This window comes from Lissotriton helveticus, chromosome 1_1, assembly GCF_964261635.1.
Source record: "Lissotriton helveticus chromosome 1_1, aLisHel1.1, whole genome shotgun sequence".
Taxonomy (NCBI): domain Eukaryota; kingdom Metazoa; phylum Chordata; class Amphibia; order Caudata; family Salamandridae; genus Lissotriton; species Lissotriton helveticus.
In genome coordinates this window covers 1,936,874,985-1,936,901,609 of record NC_136057.1, presented here as the reverse complement: position 1 = coordinate 1,936,901,609, position 26,625 = coordinate 1,936,874,985, and positions in this window count along the sequence as shown.

Below are 26,625 nucleotides of genomic sequence, written 5' to 3'. Positions count from 1 at the left end.
GGGCATTTCCCTCTTTTTTGTGTGCTGCAGAATGCAGCACACTTAGAAAGAGGAAACAATGAGGAGAAATAAAGATATTTCTTCTAGTTGCACCTCTGAAGGGGAGGCGTGCAATTCTAACACATTCCTAGGTCTGGAAATTCATCAGAATAAATGGGTGGATAAGTGGGAACACCCACACTACACCCATGTAACACTCTCACCACACAGAGTAACGCAAGGCAGCCACTTGACCTTACATGGCTTGATAAATATCACTGTAGGTTTTGCGCCACCTTCCGTGGAGCAGGTAAAACACAAAACCTATGATAAATATGCCCCTATGTTTGTTTACCCAACTGACATCCCTACTGAGGCTCCTTGGTCGTTATGGCTCCTTTCTTTGTATTTTTTCTCCTTTTTCCTTTTCCACATTTTGTAGATTAGCCATTCACTCTCACTTCATGTCTCTTTCACCTAATCTGATTGTTTTTATTTTCTTCTTTTGCTTTACTTTTTCATATGAATTCCTTCTTTCATTTTTCTTCTCTTCTTCCCATTTCATTGCTTTTTTACCCCATTATCTTTTTCTACTACCTTCTTTCTTTCTCAGTCAGTGATTGACAACACTTTGAGCACCCCCTGCACCACTCCTGCATCTATTGCTGTATGTAGAGATGAAGTATAATGCACCCAAGGCTGCCAAGTCACAAGATTATGCATTTCTTTCTGAAATACACATGTTATTTAATTATTTGTCAGGCAGTTTAATTATGAAGAGAAAAGTCGTGCAAAAGAAGCAACAAAAAAACCTTAAACAATAGGGGGCGAGATAAAGTGGTTTGCTTTATATTGTATTACAATATTTGTCAATCGCTTTATACCTCTTTTGTGATGCTGAAGTGGTGGACCATGAGGGTAGCACGCTACACAGTGTAGAGTGTGATGTTTTAAGAGTGTTGGCTTTGAGCTTATGTGGGAAGTTTTTCCAAGTTGCGCTTGATGACCACCACGGTGTGGATATCGTGTTATGGGACGCAATGTTAGGTGGTTTGATGGATGAGAAAGTGTGAGAGATAGATGCACATTTATATAATATGTGTTATGATTAGCTCTGCAGCTCCCTTTAAAGTGTTGCCAGTTTATCTTTTATGTTCTCAATTTCCTTTCCTATGCTGGCTGTGGCAGGGGGTGGTCCAAGATGTGATCTTATGGATCCACAAGAGGTAGCAGTTGTCGATAAAGAGTGAAGGGGGGGTCAGAGATCTGCCCGGATAGACTGTGGTACAGTCCTACTTTATGTGACTGCCATGATGAGAAGGCAATTGCAAAACAGTCTGAAGGCTGAAAGGGCTAACCCATTGCCCCATGCCATATGCTGTGGTAGGGTACAAGCAAAATGTGAATGATAGTTGAACAGACCAAATGGGTAAAGAGGAAAATACAAAGCCCCGCTAGATACATAGGTATGTCTTTTTTATTTGTGATTTTTTTTCATTTCGTGAGTCTCTCCAGAACGTAGACAGCTTCGCTGCATCTCACCAACAGTGCCAAGTTCCTAAGTTTTCTCACAGACACTAACCTAAGCTTCAGACACACATCTCACACACATTAAGATCGCTTGGCATCAGCCGACCCTAATAAGTAAAGCCTGTCCCATCAGAAGCAAATTTCAGATAGATCATATACCTACTGATACCAATATCATGATGGCAGCATTGCAGGTGCCCATACCTCTGATTGTCTCTAAAAGGATAACCGCATCACAGTGATGCCCAGAGAGCTCTAGTGGCTCCTGCCTACATCAAATTCAAGGCCTGCTGCATTGCTTGCACGGCACTTAACTTCAACACCTCATTCTACCTGGAGACCAACACCAAGTTCAAGTTCAAGTTCAGAAATTTGTATAGCGCACTACTCACCCAGAGGGTCTCAAGGCGCTTGGGGGAGGGTGGGTGCAATTACTGATCGAATAGCCAGGTTTTTAGCTGCTTTCTAAAGGAGAGGTGGTTCTGTGTAAGGCGTAGGTGAGTGGGGAGAGAATTCCAGGTTTTGGCCGCTAAGTAGGAGAAAGATCTTCCTGCCATGGTGGATCTATTGATGCGCGGAATTGCCGCGAGGGCTTGACTGGATGAACGTAGTTGGCGGGTGGGTGTGTAGAAGGACAGTCGTTTGTTCCACCACTGGTGGAACAAACAAGACATACTACAACAGCATCGCCTGACTGGAAACCAGAAAATGTAGAAAAGCAGCCTTCCCCCTGCTATGCTCCAAAAGTGTGAACCACCGAGCGCAGATCAGTCTGGCACCATCTTTCTTCCATTTTGGAAATGTGCTGTAGACGGATCTCTTCAAGCAAACACTTCAACGCTGCACAACCATCTCCTGACAAGCCTCCCCTCCCCAGATAACTCTATTACTCCACCCCTCCTTCTTGCAGCCTTGTAGCCTCCAACCATCCTTCTGATTCCTTTTATTACAACTGATGGGCAACCTCCTGTCTATTTTGCAACTCCAACTCCCATCTCTAAACCGTAATCTCTCCTACCACTCCCTCTCTCTCCCCAACCAGAAACCAGGGTGCTCCTACACAAGAACATATTTCCCGTCCGCAATCCAATCAGGGCATCACACTGTAACATATAGAAGCACATTTGCCATGGCATCAATTGGTATCTGTGCCCACGCACTTACTACTTCCAGGGTTGGTAAATGTACATTTTCAAGCAGCATAAAGTTATTGTTTCATGTCACCGCTGCATATTTAGTTAAGCTACACGCGGTCATCTCCACATCAAAGATAGCTACTTGGGAAATCAACTCAAAGCTATCCTGTAGCTCATTTTCCTACTGCTCCTAGGAAGGGTAGCTGTATAATTTATCTGGTCTCTAGAGTGTTTACTAGCACACGACGCTTCCAGTTCAGTAAAGGTACAGTGCTCCTTCTGAGAAAGCTGGAATATTTAGTTCCACCTCAGTACAAGCATCCAGGAAATGGTCGGGCTATCGCGCACTTCTAAATATTAAGCAATCAACCCTAGCTGGTTGTATCAAATATTCATCAATCTAGTGTAGCTTGTGAATTGAATCGTTGGCTTCATAACATGGTGCACAAAAAGCTTATTTTTTATTTAATAAACTAACACACCAACTCTGTGTGTTATTCTTGGGCCCATCTGTCCGCGTCATGTGACACAGTGTTGCACTGAAAAGAGCGCATACGGTGCATAGGCGAGCCAATCATTTATCCAGTAGTGCTGTGAAGTACTGCAGAAGGTAAGAAAACATCTCTTTATCTTTTTCTCATCACATGGAGAGAAGAATCATATATTTTTTCAGTTTTAGCCGCAGTGCTTCTATCCCACATTAGAAATGCGTCAATGGCTGGCTTAAGTGATGCTGACAAGACAATACATTGGTTGATGGTTGCATTTGAACCAAAGTGGTCTGTTGTGACGTCGATTGTTTGCCCCAGGTGTGTAGTTATCCTTGAAGAAGAGAACAACCTAGTACACATCTATATGCAATGAGCCATAAAGACATGAGTACATACTTTCTGTTTTGATATTAATGCCCCCCCCCCCCCTATACTATTGCTCACTGACCAGGACACCTGGCATTGGAGGATGCATTGTAGCATCCGCTCAAAAATGACGTAACAGATATTGTAGCATGAGAACTGGTACAGTGAATCTGTATGCTCTACTTGGGATTTGCTGTGTGAGTACTATGTTGTGCTTCTACCTATTTAATTAAATGTCCAGATTCAGCTATATGTACAATAGATAAACAACGCTACAGTAAACATACATATGTTTTTCTTGGAAATAAGCCCAAGAAAACTATTATTAAAATATTACCTTAATTTCCTTAATCTTCCCTCAACCACCCTCACCCTCCCTCTTTGCTTTCCAATCGTCTAGACCAGTGGTTCTTAACCTTTTGATTTATGTGAACCCCAACTGAATCCTTATTCGAACCCACAGAAGTTATTACTGGAAGCAAGGGGACCCCAGCCTAAGCAAGATCTATGATTTGAACCTCCAAGCAATATACAAAAATATAGAAACACGTAGACAACAAAGATTTACACAAATTACATGTTTATTTAATTCAAAAACAACATTTTATTTATACTTTATTATTCAGCTGATATTATTTATTTCTGGACCATCACCCGCACTTTGTGTAAGGGTCATGGACCTACAGGAGTCCATGGACCACAGGTTAAGAACCACTGGCCTAGACAACTCCCTGGTCACCTGTCTTTTGTCGGTCCCTACATTCGCCCTCCTGAGTTTGTACATGCCTCTACTTTCTTCTCATAAGCCCTCAAACTGCTTCCTGTAATGTTGTTATATGCTCCTTTCCTGGTCAGCCTCATCGGCTCTTGATGTATTATCAGCATATTATTCATGAAACCTCATCAATTCATTCTCGTCAAAGAAACCTTTCCCTGCCTTCTTCAAACATGTATTTGTGATTTCTACACTCAAAAGTCTTAAACCTTTTCCTGCTAAACTCCTTGAACAAGTGGCTCCTATAGAACTGCTGCATGACACGGACGCGCTTTACTCACTAGATCAACAGAAATATTGCTTCTGCGCCTGCCATGACACATAGAAGGCATTGTCTGTCATTAGAGAATAACTTCTCCCAGCTGTAGACAAAGGGCAGCCGGTTGGATTTGTTTGCCTCGTTCATAATTCCTGATTACGCTATTTTCATCAATCAACACTTCAAACTTCAATTTTGAAGGAAATGCCCGGGTTTCGAATAAATCCTTCGTAAAACATGAAACTCAACAGGTTAAACTGGGTGATTAGTTGTCCTCCAGCAGTGCCCTTGAATTGAAAGCTCCCTAAGCCTCACTCTCACTGATTTCTTTGACATCTACCTACAACCACAGACCACAGCCATTGGTAAGCACCACATCATTTAATTGCTATGCTGATGATATAGAGCTGTGTATTCCGTGGTGCATCATCTGTTCAAGCAACCTGAAGTGCAGTAGATTTAATCTCTATATTTTTCTCTGAAGATCACCCCTGGATGCGCCACACCCTTAACAAACCAAAATTGTTTTTCTTTTTTGGCTGCCGGGGCCATCCTCCCTACCTTTTTATTTGCCCATCTTTCTAAGTCAAGCATCCTACCTCCGCGAATCATCCACAAAACGAAATCATGTCCAACACTCAACAAAGTAACCTAGCCAACAACATCTCTCCATACCATACAAGGCCAACCAGACACCATCACATGATTGGAACCAAATACAGCACAAGACTGCTTGAAGGCTCTGAAAGAATTGGAAGATGGTGGTGACAGTAGTTTAGCAAGAGACGGCCTGGCAGAAAAGGTGTGTCTTCAGGGCTTTCCCAACGGGTATGCTAGACTGGTCATGAGATGGGACAGAGGGTTCCAGAATCTCTAGCATCTAAAAGCAAAGCGCCTTCCTCCCATTTTCTGTTTCTGGGCTTGGGATGCTCAGAGTGAGGGTGAGGCAGACCCCAGGTCTCTTGTGCGCACATACCTGGTGAAGAGGTCTTGCAGGAAGAATGGGAGGTGTCTGCTCTTGATTGGCTACTTTAATTCCCAATTGCGATCACCTTATTCTCAAGCTCTAATTAGTGCAAAACCAAGGGGCGGCCCAGATCTTCACACCTGAATCCTGAGATCACTATGAACAGGACCTCCGAGCACTATCCTAAACAATAAAGGAAATATTTGCATTAAGGGCTCTCAAACATTTTTAGAAAGCCACTTGGGGCTTTGGTTCTCACTATTATAATATTTTAAAGATATTGCTACATTACAGATCAGTCAAATAGGTAGTGGAGGTCCTTACAGGTGTCTAGGAAACAGTAGATATAACAGTAACAAATAAATATCTAAACTCTTCAAGATGAGAAGAACAACAGATTTATACCTCTGTGAACAGTCTAATAATGTGAGTTTTGGGGGGTTTTCAGAATGAAATCATATTTTGTATTAGTCTGTGATTTTAAGGCTGTTGGTTCCATAGTCTTGGTGGAGCAGGAGGCGGATTTGCCTCTAGCACACACACGTGTGACTGGCTGGCTCTAGCACCTGGTCTACACAACGCCACAATACACAAACTATGGTGGAGGAAATGCAAGTGTCCCTGATCCTAAACTATCTAACAACTCTCTCCTCCCTAAAACTTATAAAAGGCTTGCACCCCCTCTTTCTGTAAAAGACATGTTTCACCAAGCACTCCCTGACATCCAATTGTCTCCTCCTCAACCTTCTACTCCACAGTCCCCTCAGCCGGATATCAAGCACTTTAAGCTGCCTATTCTTGCCAGGGCCTGCCCATTCAGTTGAAGGCCTCTCTGATCCACTTCACACTAGGTTAGTGTTCTTTAAACTTTTAAATGCCAGGCGACCGCAGAATGACAGACATGTTTTTTTTCATATTTATTCCATGAAAGTGGCAGCTCTAAATATATTTAACAGTTCAAACAATGTAGTTATGTTCAGTTATCCCTTACAAAAATACAATCAAATACATGAATACCAACTTGTTATGGGCAGCTTGGTCTCCCCGTGGTGTAGAACTATCCACAAACTGATCCTTAAACAGAAAAGGGGGCTGGCGTGGACCTTGAGAAAGCCTCCGCCCCCCTCTGACACCTATTCCGAGGCAGGATATAAGTGACAATAGATGTTATGATGGCTCATAACAGAACGACTCAGTGTCATTTTTTCACTAAAACACAGCTTGTTTTCAGCAGGATGCTCCTCTTAGCCAGTGTATCGCCCTCTCTCCCACTAGATCAATCCAACTACTCCTGCCCCCTGTAGCGCCGTCCCCAGTTTGAAGGTGCTTCGAGGCGCACTTTGCGCTGGCGTATCCGCCCTTTCTTTCAATTTTCTTCTTTTGTTAATTTGATTTTACATGTTAGTAGTGGTCAAACCTATCACAGTGTTCTCCTTAAAACACCTGCTGTGTTTATCAACTCTGCACTCAGGAAGCACCGAGCATAAATACAATAATGAATGGCCCGCTACCCGAATCCTTCCGTTTCGCCCTCAGTTCTTCTTTCGTTTTTGTTGTTCTTCCCTCATCTTTCCTATACCTTGTTTCACCGCTCTCTTCTCATGTCCTCTTTGCTGTCTTCTGTCCAGCATACCTTTCATTTCCTGCTTCTTTTTCTTACCTACCCTCACTACTACTTCTTCTCAGTTCCTCCTTTCTTGTTCACTACCTCCATCGTTTCTTCCAATCATCTCTCCGTTTCTCCCGTCTCTTATTATTGGCTTGCTACGTCTCGTGCTCTTTGGTTTTCACTGTGATTTGTATTGTTTGTCATCCTTGTCCACCCCATCTCGTTTTGCGTTTGTGCTCCGTGCTCATTTTCGTTCACCTTTTCTGTTTTCTTATCCGTATTTTCGTTCGTGTCTTCCATTCCTCCCTTTTGGTTTCTTTCCTGCCAATCTTTTTTTCTCCCGTCGCTTGTCCTTTTTCGTATCTTATTTCACTGCTTCTTGTTTATCTCTTCTTGGATTGCTTCTTCGTTTTCTTCATATACTCTGCTTTTCATCACGTTTCTTATCTTTCGACCTTCTGAATTCTTTCCTATCATATTTTTGCTTTTGCGTTCCATTGTTTTCCGCCTTCCGTTCCTTTACCTCTTCCTTTCTTTCCAGTATCCCTGCACCCGTGCTCCCAGCACTCTTTTCCAGGTGTTTCTTAAGTCCAGCGTCCTTGTGGTCACATGTATATATCACCCCTCGTTGACTGCCAGTCAGTGCCCCTTTTCTTAAGACGCCCCCAGATCCTGACTGATTCCGCTGAACGCCCTTTCCTTCCTCGGAGCGCCCCGTTCCCACCCCCGGGCCCCCTTAAGCTTATCTAGCTGCTGCTGCATTACAAGCTGCTCGTGGCCCCTCTCCATCCCTGCCCGCACTCTGCGGCTTCTCCTGGATTTGTATTCCAATAACAACATCTTCAGTTCCAAAACTCCCAGTCTGCCGTAAACGCCACCGAGAATAGCGTTAACACTTATATACCCCGCGCCGCTGCCTTTACTCCTTTTTTTCTCGGTTTTTCGTTCTCTTTTCCCATTGAATTAATTTTCTTTCGTCTACTCGCGTTTCCTTTCCTTCAGTTATTTTTCTCTTCTGACTTATTTTCCCGATATTTCCCTATATGTGTCTATTCACGTGCCATCGTTTGGTTCTTTATGTCTCCTGATCATCGTGCATTTCTCTTCGCTCTTGTCTTGGCGTGCGTTTCGTAAATTTAATTTGTATTTTTTTATTTGTTTCACCTGTTTGGTTTATTTGTCGTGTTTATTCATTTCTTTCGCTTCTGTTATTGCCTTAAATCGCAGCACTGTTTATTCTCTTTTTTAAGTTGTTTGTGTTTGTTTGTTTCTTCCTCTTGATTTGTTTCATGTTTCCTTGTTTCACCTCCCTTCTTATCGACCTGTTTATCTTCATATTTCGTTTCCCGGTTAGATTCGATCTCACATCTCAGGATCGCTTTCACATTCTTTCCCCCTCTCCATCTTCTCATTTCATCGCCCGTTGGCTCTCATTTGCTGTCTTTTTTGGGTATCCTGCTCTCGTTTCAATCATACACCTTTCCCGTCTATTTTCCCAGATCGATCTCCATTTCTCTCCCGTTGTCCTTCGCCGAAGTTTCTCAACTGTCCTTATGTATGTTCTATTACCCTTTCCAAGTTCTTCCATTTCAGCCCTTCTTTTCTCTCGTCTATTTTCCCCTGCACCCGTTCCCTTTCGTCTTCTTGGTGCTAGAGACCGCTTTGATTGCCTCCTCTTTTCTACTGTGCATTCCTTTACTTCTCTCGTGTTACACAGTCGTTTTGATACCTTTTGGTTCATCTGTCTTGACTTCAATGTCTGTCTTCCTTGCTCCATTTCCTTTGCCCTCCTCTTTGTCTTGATTTTTTTCGCTCGTCTTTCTTTTCAATTTCCTTTTCTCGTTCTTTCCATCTCACCAGTCCATATTCTATGTTCTCACGTACTTAATACGTTTTAAATTCACTGCCTCCCCCCCACCCCCCACTCTTCTTCATAGTTGGGAGGTTTGAACGCCTGGCGTCTGCAGTTGCACCAACGATAAGTCAGTCTCTGCAACCGTTGCCCCCTGGCTCCCGCACCTCACTGCCTCTGCTGTTTGTTGGTGCCGACGGGCTCGGCGGGCTCAGCCACGGCAGGCGTGAACTCTAGTTAGTCTGCTGCAGCAGGGGTGGAATCAGCCATGGCAGCAGTCAGCCACAGCAGGAATGAGCCGTAGCAGTCAGGAGTCATTCACAGACGTCATTAGGCACATCAGGAGCGACCTGTCCCGGGAATCAGCCAGAGAAGGAACCAGCCAGAGTAGATTAAAAGTCCTACTGGTGGGTATACAGTGTAAAATAATTGAGTCATGACAGGAATTAAGTCAGCGATGACCAGGAATCAAGCTAGTAAGCAGTGGTAAGCCACAGTAGGGATCGGCCATAGCACACAAGATTCATTCCTAACAGGAATTACCTCATCGTGAGATACCTCTGACAGGAATCAGCCAGAGCCGTGATCAGCCATAGAAAGTACAGATTAATTAAATAATTGGACTACTCTGTAAACGGATTCACTCGCGACAGGAACTGATTCAGCTGTAGCAGGAATCAGCCGTAAGAGGCACGAATCAGCTATGGCAGGATTCATCCATGACAGTAACCAATCAATAGCTTTTGTAAAGGGTATCCGGGCGCTGTGTCTCCATCGAAAAGCCAGGTCTTGAGTTTCTTTCTGAAGTCCGTCAGGGAGGGTGCTGTTTGCATGTGGAGGGGCAGGTCGTTCCAGGACGTAGCGGCGATGTAGGGGAAGGAGAGAGAGAGAGAGAGAGAGAGAGAGCGAGAGCGAGAGCGAGAGCGAGAGAGAGAGAGAGAGAGAGAGAGAGAGAGAGAGAGAGAGAGAGAGAGAGAGAGACGAGAGAGAGTGCGCGCGAGTGAGGAGGAGCACAGGTGTCTTGCGAGGAGGTGGAAATTCAGTCGATGGTTGATGTAGGAGTTGATGGTAGAGTATTTGGGGCATAAAGGAGCCACCAAAGGCAGAACTCAACCATATACGTTAAGAATGGACCATAATGGATATATGCCCAGTCCAGGAGTAGCCCATGGAAGGAATCAGCCGCATCAGGCAGGAACAGGGCCGGACTGGCTACCGGGCAGTTTGGAATGCTGCTGAGCTGGGGGCTGATTTCGTTCATGGAGACCTGCGTGTGCTAAACGAAATTCGTTTTGCTTTAATTATTTTGAAGCACACGCAGGTCTCCATGAACGAAATCAGCCCCCACCGCAGTGGAATCAACCCCCAACTCGGCAGCATTCCAAACTGCCCGGTAGTCAGTCCGGCCCTGGGCAGGAATCATCAGTGGCAGGATCCAACTCTGACAGGAGCCATCCATACGAGAAATCATCCCCAGTATGAGTCAGCCACAGCAACTATAAACTCTTACCGCTAAACTCATATTTCTCACTATAACCTCCATGGTCTTCCCACAGTTGCCCAGGTGAAACCTTTCACACTGCATGGAGGGAGGGATCAAACCGAATAATTACAATATAATAACAGCTAATAACTTCAAAGAAAAGGCATCAACGTGCAGTCAAAATACACTAAAAAACATATGAGAAGTGTGATCCCAAGTACCATGGGGCGGGATTAAAGGTGAGACCAAAAAGAACTAAAGATTCTGTAACTATTTTGTTGGTCTTTTATCTTCAGGTAACTGCATATAATATAACACCTTAAATAACAAATAAATGCAAGATAAACTAATTTGTGAGAATTACACTATTTTACGATATTAAAGCTTTGTGGGTTAATGTGATCAATCAGTGCTTAATTTGTAATAAAAAAAAAATAGCGCCAGGACCCTCGTCAGGAGTGCACTACAGTTCGCACTATTCATTGCCGCTGACAATGACAGTGCCAACACAACAACTAACACTCCAAGTGTGACAATTCATTCTATTCCAGGCCCCCAAAGCTATAAGAATGGCTGGGAGAGAGGCATTAGTCATTGTAGTTCTAAATTGAATTAACAAACATTTGCTGTTGTGCTCATACCTAAATTAGGCATACAGTGCCGCCATATGGCAAACTGTCATAAGCACTGGTACAGGCAATTAAGTGCCAGTGCCGAGCACTGGAAACCACCTGCTCAAATTAAGCACTGCTTACACTGTACTGAACTCACAACAAGTGCACAAACCCTCTACATTAACATGCAGTGCCATTGCCTCCAGGCAAAAGCACAACTGTAGCAAGTACACTAATCCTTTCCACTCACCACCACACTCGAGGCAGACACACTAACCCTCAGCACCAAATGTTACACTTATAGCAGTTGCACCAATTCTCTGCACCAAATGTCACATTTATAGCAAATGTACTAATCCTCAGATATCATACTTCTAGCAAGTGCACTAATCCATTGCAGTAAGCACCAAATACCACATTCGAGGCAAATACACTAATCATCTTCACACAACGTCACCCTCACATCAACTACACTAAGCCTTTCCACATCAAATTTAGGAATTCCTAGCAAGTACACACACCCTCCGCATTAACATGTAGTGCTCATAGGCACCTACCAAATGTAACACTTTCCGCAAGTGCACTAATCTTCTGCACCATATGTCTGACTCATAGAGGCTGTGCTAGCCCACTGCATATACAAATCACTGCCAAAAACTTGATTAGCGCTCGTACCTGAAGGCGCTTGTTCAGGGATTCCGTCACTGCCTGCAAGGTGAAGCTCGCCGTCTTTTGCTGAGGGCTGGACACTGGTTGCTGCACCTGGCGCTGCGGAGGACTCGGGCTTGGGTGAGAGGCACTGCGGGGCTGCGAGCGTGAGCAGGGACTCCATTGCCCAGGAGTCCCTGCGTGACCCTGTGAGTCCTTCCGGTCCGCTCTCCCCGTCGGCCCGCCCAGCGCCCACTGGAGGGTATTTTATCTCCTGCTCCTGACTTCTCCCTGGGACGCCAAAAACTTGATTAGCGCTCGTACCTGAAGGCGCTTGTTCAGGGATTCCGTCACTGCCTGCAAAGTGAAGCTCGCCGCACCCGCTCCGCGGGTGCCGCTTCGCCGTCTTTTGCTGAGGGCTGGACACTGGTTGCTGCACCTGGCGCTGCGGAGGACTCGGGCTTGGGTGAGAGGCACTGCGATCTGCGAGCGTAAGCAGGGACTCCATTGCCCAGGTGACCCTGTGAGACCTTCCGGTCCGCTCTCCCCGTCGGCCCGCCCACCGCCCACTGGAGGGTATTTTATCTCCAGCTCCTGACTTCTCCCTGGGACGCCAAAAACTTGATTAGCGCTCGTACCTGAAGGCGCTTGTTCAGGGATTCCGTCACTGCCTGCAAGGTGAAGCTCGCCGTCTTTTGCTGAGGGCTGGACACTGGTTGCTGCACCTGGCGCTGCGGAGGACTCGGGCTTGGGTGAGAGGCACTGCGGGGCTGCGAGCGTGAGCAGGGACTCCATTGCCCAGGAGTCCCTGCGTGACCCTGTGAGACCTTCCGGTCCGCTCTCCCCGTCGGCCCGCCCACCGCCCACTGGAGGGTATTTTATCTCCTGCTCCTGACCTCTCCCTGGGACGCCAAAAACTTGATTAGCGCTCGTACCTGAAGGCGCTTGTTCAGGGATTCCGTCACTGCCTGCAAGGTGAAGCTCGCCGTCTTTTGCTGAGGGCTGGACACTGGTTACTGCACCTGGCGCTGCGGAGGACTCGGGCTTGGGTGAGAGGCACTGCGGGGCTGCGAGCGTGAGCGGTCCGCTCTCCCCGTCGGCCCGCCCACCGCCCACTGGAGGGTATTTTATCTCCTGCTCCTGACTTCTCCCTGGGACGCCAAAAACTTGATTAGCGCTCGTACCTGAAGGCGCTTGTTCAGGGATTCCGTCACTGCCTGCAAGGTGAAGCTCGCCTCACCCGCTCCGCGGGTGCCGCTTCGCCGTCTTTTGCTGAGGGCTGGACACTGGTTGCTGCACCTGGCGCTGCGGAGGACTCTGGCTTGGGTGAGAGGCACTGCGGGGCTGCGAGCGTGAGCAGGGACTCCATTGCCCAGGAGTCCCTGCGTGACCCTGTGAGACCTTCCAGTCCGCTCTCCCCGTCGGCCCGCCCTCCGCCCACTGGAGGGTATTTTATCTCCTGCTCCTGACTTCTCCCTGGGACGCCAAAAACTTGATTAGCGCTCGTACCTGAAGGCGCTTGTTCAGGGATTCCGTCACTGCCTGCAAGGTGAAGCTCGCCGTCTTTTGCTGAGGGATGGACACTGGTTACTGCACCTGGCGCTGCGGAGGACTCGGGCTTGGGTGAGAGGCACTGCGGGGCTGCGAGCGTGAGCAGGGACTCCATTGCCCAGGAGTCCCTGCGTGACCCTGTGAGACCTTCCGGTCCGCTCTCCCCGTCGGCCCGCCCACCGCTCACTGGAGGGTATTTTATCTCCTGCTCCTGACTTCTCCCTGGGACGCCAAAAACTTGATTAGCGCTCGTACCTGAAGGCGCTTGTTCAGGGATTCCGTCACTGCCTGCAAGGTGAAGCTCGCCGTCTTTTGCTGAGGGCTGGACACTGGTTGCTGCACCTGGCGCTGCGGAGGACTCGGGCTTGGGTGAGAGGCACTGCGGGGCTGCGAGCGTGAGCAGGGACTCCATTGCCCAGGAGTCCCTGCATGACCCTGTGAGACCTTCCGGTCCGCTCTCCCCGTCGGCCCGCCCACCGCCCATCACGGTCTCTACATCTAGGAACAGTACTCCCGCAGCGCGGGACGCAGCTCGGGGTGAAGACCGGGCTAAGACCGGGCCGTTTGAGGCCGTTCGAGGTCAGAGAGGTCTGGGCTGGGCCTTTTCCCTTAATTCTACACCCATAAATTATTGTATGTATTTTTTTTAACTATTCTTCTAAAACCATGGTAGTCACCAGAGGGAACAAAACTAAATCCAAGGCCCCAGGTAGTGTCAGTACGTTGCTTGGTCCTATTGTCGAGTTTATAACTAAAGCCAACACGTTCATAGACCAAAGCATTTCATTGATAGAAGAGAGAGTGTCATTAGATCTCGCATTTGCAAAGAGATCCTCTTTGGGTAACCTGGCTGACGCAAGAACACCAGTTGCGGTAGGGAAAAATAAGGAGGGAGAGAGGGAGCGTTGTGGGAGGCAAAGTCTCCCAAATAACGTGGACTTATCCGTGTCCCAACTTGCTGATTCGCAATTAAGCACTGATTTGGAGAGATCCCCAGACCTTCCCCCACAAACCCCCACGCAAATGTCCCCACTAGAGAAACCCAATGAAAGAGGAAGGAGGGAGGGTGAGGTAAGCAAGGGAAATGACGGTCTAGTTAATTCTAACATGAACATATTACACCATAAACCAATCCCATCGCAGAATTTACCACCCAGAATAGACCATCTAGTTGTCACAGCTTTAATACATCAAAACAAGCATGACACCCCTACTCTTATCGACCTAGATTCCCCAACTCCTCCTGCTACTAATAGGGGCCCAGGAAATGCTGAAGAAACCCAACTTTTAAAAAAGATCGCAGACCTATTTAAAACATCTCTTCAACCAATAGTAAACAGATTAACCCAGCTGGAGACTCAGTTAGGTAAACGTGTGAAATTTCACCAACAAACCCAACCAGCAGGGGTACAAAATACACGGGGAATAACCCAGATAAACCACCCTCCTACACAGCCATCAAACCCTCCCCAGAAACCCGCTTTAGCACAGAATAAGGCTCCCCAACCTGCAAGACTCTCTCGCTCGATTCCTAAGAGCATTTCGAATATAGTGACGAATGCTGCTTACCCTTTGATACAAGATAACTCTCAGTCATTAATTTCACCTGCACCAACCACAGTGGATACAAACAAGGCCATTCCTAAGACAACATCAAAACCACAGGCCTCCTTAGCACCCGTTCCCGATCCTCCACCCCCCAAAGCCCATAGAAACACCCCTAGAGGAGCCGGAGAGGGGAGACCCCCAGTGGATTTATCACCCGAAGCTTCGCCCCATGTTGTGGTCATGATTGGAGTACCATCAACCACAGACCGCAACGCGGAACCAGCCTGGTCCCTTAAAAATAAGGTACAACACTGGCTACAAAACAATCGTCCCCTTCCTCCAAATTGGAATGGAAGGATCCTGTCAGTTCGGAGGGTTCCATGGGTGGGAAAAACAAAAAAATCGATCCCCGGGGACTGTATCCTGGTTACCTTCGAGGACATCCGCATCGCAGAATATATTTGCTCTGGGGATGATACGGGCGTAAGCGGAGGCATTAGCCTTAAACGTCTGTCCTTTTTCTATCCCTCAAGACAACCAAAGGGCTTTTTCCAGGATCATGATTCAATATGGTCTGCTCCTGTTCCCCGATACATCGATTTCCAAAACACAGGACATCAAGGGCCCCCTAGACAATATGATCAAGATTACTCATGGCAATTAGCGGGACCTCGCCAGCAGAGCGGCGGATGGGTGATTGGAGGCCCCCTGTACAAAGGATGACATATAGAGAACTGCCCCGCTGGGAACCATGGTTTAACATCCCGACGACCAACAGATATAGTGGGCTTGAGATGGTTGATTGACCACCAATTGATATTGAAGCCGCTAGTCCCCCCCAACAAATCTCTATACCTAATTCCTCCCCGCCATCTATAGACCAAATAAACTTAAAAGTCGATACCTTGTCTATATCCATTCTTTTTTGGAATATAGCAGGTCTACGTAACAAGATAGAGGATGAGTCGGCCCAAAATTTTTTGGATAAATATAATATAATCTGCTTGCAGGAGACATGGTCCACTACTGAGCTTCATCTTCAAGGCTTTAAAACATTCTCTGTCCCTGCGATCCGAGGCACAATAGGCAGGCCAAAAGGGGGCCTAACAACGTTTATTGCAAATACCCTGCACCAATTAAAAGTGACCACTATCCATAATGAGCCTAATTGTCAAATTCTCTCACTTACCTTAGCGAAAAAGGAGACTATTCTTCTTACTAATTTCTATAACAACTTAGAGGAAGATCAATTTGTGATTCTTCTCAATGACACCTATGAGAGAATAGCTCAACTCTCCCTGAGGGAAGGTACTCATGGGGTAAATCATGTACTGTGGGGAGGGGATTTCAACCTTCACCCGTGTTCACGGGCGAATCCATACTCTTGTGGAATCGTGGACGAATTCGACCTCCCGTCAGTACATTTTACTCACAGTAAGGCGGGGAACGCCCTAAACAGCGTTCTATGTGAATTAGACCTGCAATTTGCCAACTGCCAAACCTCCGATCCAGGTTGCTTAGCTCCGACATACGTGGGCAGAGGCCACCAAACCACTGTGGATTATATCTTTCTGTCACCTGGACTGGTAAAAATGGCTAACAACTTTCAGGTCATTGACAACTCTCTGAGCGACCACTCTGCACTGAGCCTGTATCTTCACCTATCTAGTCATAACCATCAAAATATAGAAACAGTAACCATCCTCGCTCAGAATAATTTACAACTAGGCAAACTGAATGGATTTACAATAAAATGGGAACAAATTAACCCGTGTGAAATCACTAAAAAGCTGGTTAAGCGGGCGTATCCCAATATCATTAAATGCCTGGACCTTTCGGCGGATCACAAGGAAGTCCTGGAAAATTTTAACCAAATTTTGGTTATCATCAAGGGACTACTCTCGTCAAACATCATGCCCAAGCATTCTAGTAACAAAGGGTGGTTTAATCATAATTGCACATCGGCTCTCACCAACTTAAAACTTGCCCTACACAATAAACCCAGAGATAAGGCACAAATCCGATCCTATAGGCGTAACTATAACAGGGAAAGAAAGCAAAGAATTAAAGATCTGAAGCAGAAACTGTGGGAAGACCTGCACAAGAGTGCTGTACAAAAAAATAGTGAGGCTTTTTGCCGCACAGTTAGAGCACCTTTCTTTACAGACAATAATACCCCTAAGATCGAAGTAGCCATCGATGAAGAAACCTGGGTGGCTCATTTCTCCAAGATTTTTAAAAACAGCTCTTCTACTGATAGCCCTGAGAAGATCCCTCCAAAGCCACATTATCCAATTCCGATCCTCTTCGACATACCAGACTTGCTTCTAGCGTTGGAGGCAAGTAAAACGGGGAAAGCACCAGGACCCGATGGGGTCCCAGTAGACTTTTTTAAATATTCTCTTGACCTCTGGGCCCCCATCCTTACAAGAGTATGTACAGCAGCGGCGAATGAGGGGGTACTGAAATCTTGGACTAGTTCCATTATGGTCCCAATATTTAAAAAGGGGGACCGTAAAGATGTGAAGTGCTATCGCCCCATCTCATTGCTGGATTCGCTCGGCAAGGTTGTGGGAAGAGTAGTTCTGGAGCGTCTTCAGCAATGGGCTGGGGAGAGAGGCATCATTTCGGACCTTCAATTCGGCTTCCGCGAGGGGCTCGGAACCGTCGAGCAGGCTCTAAACCGTAGTCTGATAGTAGGTAAATACACGCAGGCTAAGGAGAATATGATCTATATGGTCTACGTAGACCTTTCCGCAGCTTTTGACTGCGTTTCGCACTCAAAGCTGTGGATGGTCCTAACCCGAATGGGTGTGGAACCCTCTCTAGTGGACTTTGTAAGGGAACTCTACTCAGGAGCCTCGTCCAGAGTTCGTTTTGGGAGGAACGGCGAGTTGACGGCCTCGTTTGGAGTGGAGCGCGGAGTCAGGCAAGGTTGTGTCCTGGCCCCCTTCCTCTTCACACTCTGCACAAATGGTTTGGAGGGGGAGATGTTGAGAGGGGCCCAGGACCTTCCTCGAATAAAACAACTCCTGATCCCCGCCCTGCTCTACGCGGACGACGCTGTCATCCTCGCACGCACCCCCCGCGAGCTCCAGCATTCGCTGAAGAGATACACAACCTTCATGGGGGGCCTAGACTTACAAGTCAACGTTAAGAAAACGTTTGTCATGATAGCAGGTACAAAGAAAAAAGGAGTAAAAGAGATCTTCCTCGATAAACAAAAGCTGGAGGTTACTCCCCAGTATCCCTACCTGGGTATCATGATAGACGGTCGTTTGACTTGGAAGCCGGCAGTAGAGTCAAGATGCCTCCTATTTAAAAGATCAATAGCGGCCCTGATGTGTTTCTCTCGGAGACTGGGGAGAAGGGCTCCAGTTGAGCTTTTGAAGATATATAGCGCCAAATGCCAGGCGATTGCCCTTTACGGTGCGGGTGTTTGGGGACATACGGACACCAGCTCCATCCAAGTAGCGGAAAACACCTTTTTGAGATTCCTCTTAGCCACCCCCAGAGGCACTTCGACCTATGCCACTCATTTAGAATTAGGAATTCCCTACCTGGAGGATGTGATCAAGATCCAACCGCTGATGTTGTGGCGGCGTATCTGGACATCTGTGAATAACGCTCTATCTCAGTCCATCATCACAGATACGATGGCCCTTGACAAATCCTCCAGGATAAGATGGCTTTTATACATCAGGAACTTCTTCAAAGACCTTGGCTTAGAGAAATACTATGCCCATCCAGAATCCATAGTCAATCTCCCAAAGAAAGCATTAAAACAACAAGCTCTCCGACACCTGGAGATGCTGAGATTGGCTTCGGATCCACTGAAACGAGCGACCATCCATGCGAATATGGTCCAAACTTCATACAGCATCCAGTTGTATTTAACGCTCCCGCTAACGATATACGACAGAATGCTGTTGACCAGATTCAGATTAGACTCTTTCTTTAGACTGGTCGCATTTCCTGCGAATAATGGATGGGCTACAAGTTTCCCTCCTTGCCCCTGCGATGAGAAATCTATTCAATCTGACTTACACGTTATCCTGTTTTGCAAATTCCACCAAGCACACAGGAAAATCTGGATTCTGCCGACACTGAGGACCTGGCACATAAGACAATGCAGGCCGGCATTACTCAGACTCCAAATGCTCGAATCCGAGACCGTCTGCTATTTCGTACTTAATTTCCTCAAATGTATCAAAAGGCATAGGAAAAACCTATAGCAACCATTGTTTACAGTGTAATGCATAATCATGCCTTGAGGAAACGAAGTGGATTGAAAATTGTACCTTTTTGAACATTCGTATGAATTCTCAGTTATCTGTATAAAATGTACATTGTATTTTTTATCTTGTTTCTTTTATGGTTTTCACTTGTGAAAAAAACAGAATAAAGAAGTTTATATATACAAATATAGACTAACAGCAAGTTTGCAAACCTTCTGCACCTAAATACTACACCACTTACTGCAAAAGCAGTAACCGCCTTCTCCAAACACCACAATGAAAGCAAGTGCAAGAAACCTCGGTAATACATAGATTCCACGCTGCAAGCAAGTGCGAGAGACCTCAGTAATACATAGATTCCACGCTGAAAGCAAGTGTGAGAGACCTCGGTAATACATAGATTCCACGTGAAAGCAAGTGCGAGAGACCCCGGTAACACATAGAATTCATGCTGAAAGCAAGTGCGAGAGACCTCGGTAATACATAGATTCCACGCTGAAAGCAAGTGCGAGAGACCTCAGTAACACATAGATTTCAAGCTGAAAGCAAGTGCGAGAGACCTCGATAATACATAGATTCCACGCTGAAAGCAAGTGCGAGAGACCTCCGTAATACATAGATTCCACGCTGAAAGCAAGTGTGAGAGACCTCGGTAATACATAGATTCCACGCTGAAAGCAAGTGTGAGAGACCACGGTAATACATAGATTCCACGCTGAAAGCACGTGCGAGAGACCTCGGTAACACATAGATTTCACGCTGAAAGCAAGTGTGAGAGACCTCATTAATACATAGATTCCACGCTGAAAGCAAGTGCGAGAGACCTCGGTAACACATAGATTCCACGCTGAAAGCAAGTGCGAGAGACCTCGGTAACACATAGATTCCACGCTAAAAGCAAGTGCGAGAGACCTCGGTAACAAATAGATTTCACGCGGAAAGCAATTGCGAGAGACCTCGGTAATACATAGATTCCACGCTGAAAGCAAGTGCGAGAGACCTCGGTAACACATAGATTTCAAGCTGAAAGCAAGTGCGAGAGACCTCGGTAACACATAGATTTCACGCTGAAAGCAAGTGCGAGAGACCTCGGTAACACATAGATTCCACGCTGAAAGCAAGTGCGAGAGACCTCGGTAATACATAGATTCCACGCTGAAAGCAAGTGCGAGAGACCTCGGTAACACATAGATTTCACGCCGAAAGCAAGTGCGAGAGACCTCGGTAACACATAGATTTCACGCTGAAAGCAAGTGCGAGAGACCTCAGTAATACATAGATTTCACGCTGAAAGCAAGTGCGAGAGACCCCGGTAACACATAGATTCAACGCTGAAAGCAAGTGCGAGAGACCTCGGTAACACATAGATTTCACGCTGAAAGCAAGTGCGAGAGACTTCAGTAATACATAGATTTCACGCTGAAAGCAAGTGCGAGAGACCTCAGTAATAGATAGATTCCACGCTGAAAGCAAGTGCGAGAGACCTCGGTAACACATAAATTTCACGCTGAAAGCAAGTGCGAGAGACCTCGGTAACACATAGATTCCACGCTGAAAGCAAGTGCGAGAGACCTCGGTAACACATAGATTCCACGCTGAAAGCAAGTGCAAGAGACCTCGGTAACACATAGATTCCACGCTGAAAGCAAGTGCGAGAGACCTCGGTAACACATAGATTCCACTCTGAAAGCAAGTGCGAGAGACCTCGGTAATACATAGATTTCACGCTAAAAGCAAGTGCGAGAGACCTCTGTAAAGTATAGATTCCACGCTGAAAGCAAGTGCGAGAGATCTCGGTAACACATAGATTCCACACTGAAAGAAAGTGCGAGAGACCTCGGTAACACATAGATTTCACGCTGAAAGCAAGTGCGAGAGACCTCAGTAACACATAGATTCCATGCTGAAAGCAAGTGCGAGAGGCCTCGGTAATACATAGATTCCACGCTGAAAGCAAGTGCGAGAGACCTCGGTAACACATAGATTTCACGCTGAAAGCAAGTGCAAGAGACCTCGGTAACACATAGATTCCACACTGAAAGAAAGTGCGAGAGACCTCGGTAACACATAGATTCCATGCTGAAAGCAAGTGCGAGAGGCCTCGGTAATACATAGATTCCACGCTGAAAGCAAGTGCGAGAGACCTCGGTAACACATAGATTTCACGCTGAAAGCAAGTGCGAGAGATCTCAGTAATACATAGATTTCACGCTGAAAGCAAGTGCGAGAGACCCCGGTAACACATAGATTCAACGCTGAAAGCAAGTGCGAGAGACCTCGGTAACACATAAATTTCACGCTGAAAGCAAGTGCGAGAGACCTCGGTAACACATAGATTCCACGCTGAAAGCAAGTGCGAGAGACCTCGGTAACACATAGATTCCACGCTGAAAGCAAGTGCAAGAGACATCGGTAACACATAGATTCCACGCTGAAAGCAAGTGCGAGCGACCTCGGTAACACATAGATTCCACGCTGAAAGCAAGTGCGAGAGACCTCGGTAATACATAGATTTCACGCTAAAAGCAAGTGCGAGAGACCTCTGTAAAGTATAGATTCCACGCTGAAAGCAAGTGCGAGAGACCTCGGTAACACATAGATTCCACACTGAAAGAAAGTGCGAGAGACCTCGGTAACACATAGATTTCACGCTGGAAGCAAGTGCAAGAGACCTCAGTAACACATAGATTCGATGCTGAAAGCAAGTGCGAGAGGCCTCGGTAATACATAGATTCCACGCTGAAAGCAAGTGCGAGAGACCTCGGTAACACATAGATTTCACGCTGAAAGCAAGTGCGAGAGACCTCGGTAACACATAGATTCCACACTGAAAGAAAGTGCGAGAGACCTCGGTAACACATAGATTCCATGCTGAAAGCAAGTGCGAGAGGCCTCGGTAATACATAGATTCCACGCTGAAAGCAAATGCGAGAGACCTCGGTAACACATAGATTTCACGCTGAAAGCAAGTGCGAGAGACCTCGGTAACACATAGATTTCACGCTGAAAGCAAGTGCGAGAGACCTCGGTAACACATAGATTCCACGCTGAAAGCAAGTGCGAGAGACCTCGGTAACACATAGATTTCAAGCTGAAAGCAAGTGCGAGAGACCTCGGTAACACATAGATTTCACGCTGAAAGCAAGTGCGAGAGACCTCGGTAACACATAGATTCCACGCTGAAAGCAAGTGCGAGAGACCTCGGTAATACATAGATTCCACGCTGAAAGCAAGTGCGAGAGACCTCGGTAACACATAGATTTCACGCCGAAAGCAAGTGCGAGAGACCTCGGTAACACATAGATTCCATGCTGAAAGCAAGTGCGAGACACCTCAGTAATACATAGATTTCACGCTGAAAGCAAGTGCGAAAGACCTCGGTAACACATAGAATTCACGCTGAAAGCAAGTGCGAGAGACCTCGGTAATACATAGATTCCACGCTGAAAGCAAGTGCGAGAGACCTCGATAACACATAGATTCCATGCTTAAAGCAAGTGCAGCAATCACCAGCACCAAGCAAACACCATATTTATAGCAAGTATGCAAATATTCTGTACCTAAACAGGATTACACAGCACAGGCATGTATGCCTTATGTCAAACTCACATACCCCGTGCACTTACTATCTGCCCCAAAAATATATAACACACAAAGCAGGTGCATGAACCTTCTACAACAATTAGCCCACTTATAGCAGGTGCACTAAATGGGTGATCAACGCCCCCCAGATCATTGCAGACTATGCTTCCAGTCCTGGACCTTTGGGTGATACCACAGCACCCAGAATTCATTAGGGTATTGTTTTGTTTCCATTGAGCCAATAACATTCCTTAAATCAGTATTTTGTTGGGAAATGTTCTGGACTGGAGGCAGTATCCTATTGACCTGAAGTCAGGTGGACACCCAAACACTAACCATCTGCACTAAGCATTCTTAAGATCCCTAAGCTTTAGCATCAAATAGCATACATGTAGCAAAAGTGCTACAATCCTGCACCAAACATCACACTCTTCACAAGTATGCTGACCCTCGGTACCGGACACAGCTTTGAAAGCAGGTTCATATGACTTCAGCCCCACATACAAACCTTACAGCAGATTCACTAATCATCTGCCCGGATTCACGCTCGCATTAAGGGCACTAATCCTCCACACTTCACCAATATCAAGCCATAGAAAGTGCACCACCCATTGGCACATACCAAACAGGGACGGCTCCTCCGCAAAGGCAAAGGAGAGTTGCCACATTGATTCAGAGCCAGTAGCTGAAATATAAACCTATATTCTGCCATCATTTTATTTTTCACCTGCTGGCTGAGCTAGCGTGTGTAGAGAGGGGCAGGGCCAGGCCATGGAAGGGGGAGGAGGAGGAGGACTGGTTTGTGCACTTCTAAGTGCGCATGTGTGTTCAGACAGCAGTCTTTCGTCAGCCAAACACACATGCTCAGTTAGGTTTCTCCAACCCAGCTGTATTGAACAGTCGAGTTGGAGAAACAGCACAGACTCCCTGTGCCTGAGCGGAGCGTAAAACCAGCCCACTCAGGCCAATTCCCACGCTCATAGCATGAGAGCAGCATAAGGATTGCACAGGGACTCTCTGCTGCTGTCCCAGTGTCTGCTGGGACCAACAGAACACAGAGGCACGAGGAGCAATGCAGACGGCAGCTTCAGGTAATTCTTTTTTTATTTTTTATTACTAACCCCCTTCGCGCTTTCTCTCCTGCGCTCACCTGCGCCCCCTCCACCCGCCCACCACCTTTTCATTGTGTCAGCTGCCACTGGTACCAAATGCTACACTTGTAGCAAGTGAACTAATCCACTGCACCGGTGTCACACTTATAGTAGATGTGCCAGCCCACTGCACCAAAAAGTACAACCTCATAGCAACTGTGTACATCTTCTGTATGTATATATTACAGCACTTAGGCCTAGATTTGCTAACACTATAAACTTTAACAAAGTGATGCATAGCCATACAAAAAAATTACCTTTCAGCACAAAAAAAAATATTTTGTGCTGCAAAGGTGCGTTTTTTTCAGCTCAAAAAGCACTTGCCCTGTAAATGTTGAAAAGGAGCGTCAATTGTACCTAAAGCAATTTTTCATATTCTATTGCAAATACCAATTTTACAACAAAAACAACTGAATATCAAGAAATCTATCCAATGTGCGCAATTAGACAAAAATAATTTTCCGTGTTGGACTTTGGCCCTTAGGGCAGGTTCACCCCTAAACTTTTTGCCGTTAAATGGTGACCTGGCAATGATGATTTTTGGATTCTGCGCACTTTCACTGTGTCCCAGTGGAAAGTGAGTGCGCACTCTGAGTGCATGTGCTGAGCTAGGCCTGCCCGCCCATAGGAATGCATGGGGAATGTATGTGTCCCTGGTAGTTCCTGATGCGTGGGGTGTACAGGCTTGAGTCTGGTATGTGTGAACTCGTGAGAATGAATGCTGCGCAACGGTATGTGCGGCTTGTATGTGTCTAGTGGGGAAGTGTCATTCCTAGACATGGCTGTACGTGTGCAGTGAGGGTGCTGGAGTGTGATTGGCTGGAGCTGGCTGGCATGCCAGGCTCCAGGAAGTCTGGATGGGTCTGCCCGGTGGTGAGTGTGAGATTAGCATGAGTGATGTGTGGGAGGAGTGTACCTGTGTCCTGGATGGGCTGGGTTTTCCCCCCACAATGCTGGCTCCGCCCCCCTGTGGTGTGTCTAATGACCCAAGCCCTGCCAGTGAATAGAGAGGGTGGTTGAGGTAAACAGAGTACTCAAGAACCAGCTGCGACTGGTTCTGCCCCCACCCTGCACCCTGAGACAAAGGAAATGGTGTATAAAAATGGGGCTGTGTCCCCACAGAGTTGTTCTCTTCCAGGATCCTGCCTGAGGGGGCTGTTGCTGCTGCTGGGCCAGAGGACCGCCACTTGGAGTGTCTCCCTGCCTGGAGACCCAGTGTGCTGGCTCTGGGCCCAGCCTTGCCCCCCCTGCCTTGCTGAAGGACTTTGGGGGCCTGAACTCTCCCCTAGCGCTTGGGAGCGCTTGATTTCGGCCCCAGCGCTTAATAGCGCTTTATTTGCCCTCTAGCGCTTGGAAGCGCTTTGTTTTTGATTATAGCGCTTGGAGCGCTGTAAATTGCCTTTTAGCGCTTGGGAGCGCTTTGCCTGCCAGATCGAGTGCCCACCTCGATTGGAGTATTTATTTAGGAAAGCCGGTGCCCACCCGGCATTGCCCCGGTGGTTGGCTGCTGTTTTTGAATTTAACTCGGGGGAGTCCTCGGTTTATTGAGCCCCCGCCTAGAAGTACCGAAGACGGGCCGCCGCGCTGCCCGCGACGACCCGGAAGTATTCAGGCCGGCCGGCCAATCATAGCGCGGCCCCGGGAGAAGCAACCGGAAGTCCCGCCTCCGCAGTTCCAGCGCGAGGAGAAGAGGAAGCCCGGAGCAGAGAGAAAGCGTGCTGGTTCCCCCGCCTGCCGCCCCCGGCCCCCAGAAGCGGGACCGGTTGAGGAAGGGCCCGCCTGCAGAGGGGCCCGGCGTGCAGGAGAGAGAGGAGCCACCCCACCATCGCAGCCACACAGAGGAGCTGCAGCACCTTCCCACCGAGAGCCGGTAAGTGGAAAACCGGCTGAGGGAGCGGAAGGGTGGAGCGAGGTCCCGCCCCCCAGGGCTGTGCTAGCTTTGTGGCATTGGGGTGTGCAACCTGACTGTCGAGCGGCCCCGCCTGATTAGAGGGCCGCTCCAACATTGTTCTAGGTGCCCCAATTTCACTTCGAGTCCCCAGGAGGGGGGACTCCAACGTTGGGGGCCATTTTGTATTCAGAGCCTGCGAGGCTCCAACCACGAGGCTCTTGGGGCCTTGCTTAGTGTTGGGAGCCCTGAGAGGCTCCACGTGGCCCATTTTGTTGATCACGAGCCCTGAGAGGCTCAGGAGGGCCAGTTCTTTGTTCACGAGCCCAGAGGAGCTCAAAAGCGCCACAGTTATTCAGAGCCACGAGGGCTCTAGGGGCATCAGTTATCTTGAGCCTGAGAGGCTCCTGAGGGGCCAGTCCTTGTTTAGAGCCCAGAGGGGCTCAGGGGACCGTCAGTTGGCCAGAGCCTGCGAGGCTCCAGCGTTGGCCCAATCATTGTTCTTTCAGCTGCCCAGCACTTTGTGGGCAGCTGCCACGTTTAGGCCCCTGACATTGGGACAGTTCTGGTGTTCCTGCCTATGGACAGTCACAGGTGGTGACTTATGTGAGTTTGGCGCAATTGTTCATTTTACACCTCTGAATGTATTGTTGATGCATCATGTGTTTTCCTCCCTTACACCTCTGAATGAATGTTATGCATTGCATCATGTGTTATGTGCTTACACCCCTACAGGTATTGTGATACATAGGTGGTTGTTTTCTCCCTAGTACAGGTGGTGCTAGTGAGGCCCTGGTTACCAGTGATTACTGGTTGTGTTATATTTTTGTGCTACAGTGATTTACATTCTAAAGTGCTATTTCTGAAACTGTTACTTCTGATTCCTGACAGTGGTCCAGGTGGCCCTGTCTTGTAAATAATCCCTTGTAAATTCTGCCCGTGCCTCTGGCACATTGTA